This window comes from Hetaerina americana, unplaced genomic scaffold, assembly GCF_022747635.1.
Source record: "Hetaerina americana unplaced genomic scaffold, ioHetAmer1.1.p SCAF_142, whole genome shotgun sequence".
Lineage (NCBI taxonomy): Eukaryota > Metazoa > Arthropoda > Insecta > Odonata > Calopterygidae > Hetaerina > Hetaerina americana.
The window spans coordinates 515,001-520,000 of NW_027286537.1; the positions used below are offsets into that span (position 1 = coordinate 515,001).

A 5,000-nucleotide genomic window follows, 5' to 3' on the forward strand; every position below is an offset into this window, starting at 1 on the left:
GCAAAGAAGGGAAAAAATTCCCAGTTTGTATGTTTCGATGAAACGAATTTTTTACATAAAATGAAATGAAAGAAAGAAATTCTAAACGGTGGATCACTCGGCTCGTGGATCGATGAAGAACGCAGCTAACTGCGCGTCGAATTGTGAACTGCAGGACACATGAACATCGACGTTTCGAACGCACATTGCAGCCCTCGGATTTTGTTCCCGGGCTACGCCTGGCTGAGGGCCGGCAATTCAGTTCGCGAACGGAAACGTTTGCGTACTGGGGCGACGAGCATCCCTCGCTGGGATGGATCGTCGCCCGGATTGATAGGGGGCTCTGCGGGAGATTGGGCGAGACCCGTCCCCGCCGGTCGAGGTGAGACGCTTCGTTATTTTTTGACGGCGTTCGCCTGCGGATCGGTGGGGGCTCGGTTATTACTCCCTCTCCACGGGCAACTATATCATTTGGGCCGACCTCAGAGCAGGTGAGACCACCCGCTGAATTTAAGCATATTAATAAGCGGAGGAAAAGAAACTAACCAGGATTCCCTTAGTAACGGCGAGCGAACAGGGATCGACTCCAGGGCCAAAGCTCGCGCCCCCCGCGGGGCGCCGAGCGCTGTGGCGTTTGGGAGCGTCCAATTTCCCGAGGGGCGCCGGAGAGTCCAAGTCCCTCTTGAACGGGGCCACGGCCCGGAGAGGGTGCCAGGCCCGTGCGACCTCCGCGCTTGCCTCCCGGGAGGGGCGCTCCTCAGAGTCGGGTTGCTTGAGAGTGCAGCCCAAAGTCGGTGGTAAACTCCACCTAAGACTGAATACGGCCACGAGACCGATAGCGAACAAGTACCGTGAGGGAAAGTTGAAAAGCACTTTGAAGAGAGAGTTCAAGAGTACGTGAAACCGTTTGGGAGTAAACGGGTGGTACCCGAAATTTCGAAAGGGGAGATTCAGGTCTCGCCGGCGACGGGCGAGGGTCGCTTGACGGATGGCGCGCCGGCGGGCGGGGGGTGACCCCCGTCACAGGCGCGTCACCCGGTGGCCCTCGAATGTTCGTCGTCGGTGTGACGCACTTCTCCCCGAGTAGGACGTCGCGACCCGTCGGACGCCGGCCCCAAGGGCCCGGGTGGAGTCCCGCCCGCTCTCGAGCGGAAAAGGACCCCGGGATCCCAGGCCGGATGTCCGACGGTAGGAAGCGAAAGTCGACGCGCCGCAAGGCGTCCGGCCCTCCGCGAGCACCCTCGGGGGTTAGGGTTCCGGACCCGGTCCGATCCCTTTCCCACCGTGGGGCTGTCCGCGAACCGTGAGGTGTCCTCGGACGGCGTCGAAAGTTTCGAGTCCGCGACGCTACGGCTTGGATGGTCCACCCGACCCGTCTTGAAACACGGACCAAGGAGTCTAACATGCGCGCGAGTCGTTGGGTCGGACACGCTCCGCTAAACCCATAGGCGCAATGAAAGTGAAGGCCGCCGTTCCGGCGGCCGAGGGAGGACGGGGTCGTTCGCTCGCTCCGGCGGGCGTCGGTCCCCGCACCCCAGGGGCGTCTGATCCCTCATTGCGAGGGGAGGCGCACCCAGAGCGCACACGTTGGGACCCGAAAGATGGTGAACTATGCCTGGCCAGGACGAAGTCAGGGGAAACCCTGATGGAGGTCCGTAGCGATTCTGACGTGCAAATCGATCGTCGGAGCTGGGTATAGGGGCGAAAGACTAATCGAACCATCTAGTAGCTGGTTCCCTCCGAAGTTTCCCTCAGGATAGCTTGCGCTCGGAGGAGAGTCTCATCCGGTAAAGCGAATGATTAGAGGCCTTGGGGCCGAAACGGCTTCAACCTATTCTCAAACTTTAAATGGGTGAGAACTCCGGCTTGCTCGATTTATCGAAGCCGGAGACGGGGTCCCCTCGGGGGCCCCTGGGATCGGAGTGCATAGTGGGCCACTTTTGGTAAGCAGAACTGGCGCTGTGGGATGAACCAAACGACGGGTTAAGGCGCCCGAATCGACGCTCATGGGAAACCATGAAAGGTGTTGGTTGCTTAAGACAGCAGGACGGTGGCCATGGAAGTCGGAATCCGCTAAGGAGTGTGTAATAACTCACCTGCCGAAGCAACTAGCCCTGAAAATGGATGGCGCTGAAGCGTCGTGCCTATACCCGGCCGTCGCCGCAGGGCGGACTCGGCTCCGAGTCGAGTGCCGCTTGACGCGGCGACGAGTAGGAGGGTCGCGGCGGCGTGCGCAGAAGGGTCTGGGCTCGAGCCTGCCTGGAGCCGCCGTCGGTGCAGATCTTGGTGGTAGTAGCAAATACTCCAGCGAGGCCCTGGAGGACTGATGTGGAGAAGGGTTTCGTGTGAACAGCCGTTGCACACGAGTCAGTCGATCCTAAGCCCTAGGAGAAATCCGAAGCTAACGGCGATAGAAAAAATTTTCATAAGCAAAATGATCCATCGGTCGGGCGAAAGGGAATCCGGTTCCTATTCCGGAACCCGGCAGCGGAACCGTTGTTTGTCGGGCCCTCACAAGGGGTTCGTCAGGGTAACCTAAAAGAGCCCGGAGACGTCGTCGGGAGCCACGGAAAGAGTTTTCTTTTCTGCATGAGCGTTCGAGTTCCCTGGAATCCTCTCGCAGGGAGATAGGGTTTGGAACGCGAAGAGCACCGCAGTTGCGGCGGTGCCCGTGATTTCCCGACGGACCTTGAAAATCCGGGAGAGGGTCACGTGGAGGTGTCGCGCCGGCTCGTACCCATATCCGCAGCAGGTCTCCAAGGTGAAGAGCCTCTAGTCGATAGAATAATGTAGGTAAGGGAAGTCGGCAAATCGGATCCGTAACTTCGGGATAAGGATTGGCTCTGAGGGTCGGGGCGTGTCGGGCTTGGTCGGGAAGCGGGTTGATAGCTGACGTGCCGGGCCTGGGCGAGGAGAATCGGTGCGTTCGCGCGCCGTGGATCCGAGTTCGGTCCCGTGCCTTGGCCTCCCGCGGACCTTCCTTGCTGCGAGGACGCGCGTGGCGACCCCGTGGTACGTCGTTCGTGCCATTTGGGGCCACCGCCCGCGCGCCACTCTTCGGCCGCCATTCAACGACTGGCTCAGAACTGGCACGGACCGGGGGAATCCGACTGTCTAATTAAAACAAAGCATTGCGATGGCCCCAGCGGGTGTTGACGCAATGTGATTTCTGCCCAGTGCTCTGAATGTCAAAGTGAAGAAATTCAAGCAAGCGCGGGTAAACGGCGGGAGTAACTATGACTCTCTTAAGGGGCTGAGGAACCAACCAGTCTAACTGGGGGGAGAGCCTCAGAATCCCATATGCCAATCCCCACGTCCACGTCGTGAGAGTCGGGCAACACCTGTGCTGAACAGGTGGCTAACGGGGATGGCTTTTGGTGCGACCAGAAGATTCCGGTCATCTAGCCACGAGGGGGCAGCCCCCCCAAGCGACCTGCCCTGCCTTCGTACCTGAAGGTGGCTAGAGCACGATAAAACTTCAGTAGGGAGGTACAGGGGGTAAAACCCCGGGTCACGGTGGGTTGCCAGCCCGCCGAGATCTAAACAAACCTCAGGTCCGAGAAATCAGAGTAGATTTGGGGACCCCGGTGGGGCCCAACCGGCAGAGCCTCGGACTGCCGGTACTGAGGTTAATCGCCAGAGGGACCGAGTTAATGCAGCGGAAGACTCCTCGATAAATCCTATCGTCCAATTCACATGTCCTGACTGCCAACGCTTATTCAACTCTAAGATCGGCCTTGGAGTGCATCGGAGGCAGAGACACCCTGATGAAGCTAATATAAACATCGATCTACCCTGGAAGAAGAAGCGCTGGAGCGAGGAGGAGACGGAGCTGATGGCAGCAGCAGAAGCTCAAGCATTACTTGATGGTTCTACTAAAAACATCAATAAGTACCTACTAGACAAGATGGTTCTCCAAGGCAGAAGCCTTGAAGCCATAAAGGGGGCTCGGAAGAAACCCGAGTACCGGGAGCGCGTGTCTCAACTAATTGCCGAACTTCGGCCCAGTGAGAACTCGAAAACATCTGAACTCCCAGTTGCAAAACCAACCCCTCAGCAGTTACTTATGCCACAGACACCAGCTGCTGATAATTCTGGAGGAAGAAAAACTGCCACCTCGGATATGACTAAGGTGAATGTATTCCATAGAGCTATTGAAAATCTCCTCCCCAACATACGGAACATTACATCGCACAAGGCGCCTGACCTAGTCAAGATCGCCGAAGCCGTATTAAGAGGAGAAGTCAAAGACCCTGAGGATCTAAAATGGATAGATGAAGTATTCCCAATAAAATCAACCTCGCCGAAGAGATATAAAAGCAGCCCCGCTAGTAGTAAGATGGCGCGGTGGCGCAAGAGGCGGAGGGACTATGCAGCCACCCAAAAACTCTTCAAAAAGAACATGGGCAGAGCCGCCAAAATAATCCTGGACGGCCGAGTAAAGGCAGACATGCCAACTCTCGAGGCAATGAAGAACTACTGGCAGCCCATCTTCTCTTGCGACCCTCCCACTGATCACTCCGTGGAGGAAATCAGAGGAGAAAGGAAAGATCTGCAGTGGCTTGCTGATCCCGTTACGCCCACTGAAGTGGAAGGATCATCAATTCCCGCGAATTCTGCACCCGGTATTGACGGGATCACTCCAAGACTATGGCGAAGCGTTCCCGTAAAAATTAGAGCACTGTTTTATAATATAGTGCTGTCTCTCGGAGCCTTTCCCTCTAAACTCCAAATCAGCCGAACGGTGTTCATCCCGAAAAAGGACCAATCTACAAAACCTGAAGATTTCAGGCCAATAAGCATCACCTCGGTGGTCGTACGCCAACTTAACAAAATACTGGCCAGGCGCCTGATATCTGCCAGCCTAGTCGAGGAGCGGCAACGGTGCATAAAGGATGGATGCGCGGAGAATACTACTATACTGGGCGCGATCATAAACGACGCAAAAACCAATCTCCGAGAATTGCACGTTGCCTCCCTCGACATGGCCAAGGCGTACGACTCCCTGAGCCACAAGGCTA

At 56.8% G+C, this 5,000-nt stretch overlaps 1 non-coding gene and 1 pseudogene across 1 annotated transcript; both read left to right on the top strand.

Moving 5' to 3' along the window:
• The first annotated feature begins 77 nt into the window (after positions 1 to 77).
• LOC139686594 (5.8S ribosomal RNA) lies at positions 78 to 232 on the top strand. Its single transcript, XR_011700480.1, has one exon. It is a non-coding gene; the product is annotated as a 5.8S ribosomal RNA (ribosomal RNA).
• Positions 233 to 456: 224 nt separating this feature from the next.
• The window catches only part of LOC139686570 (large subunit ribosomal RNA), a 7,866-nt pseudogene continuing 3,322 nt past the window's right edge, over positions 457 to 5,000 (top strand).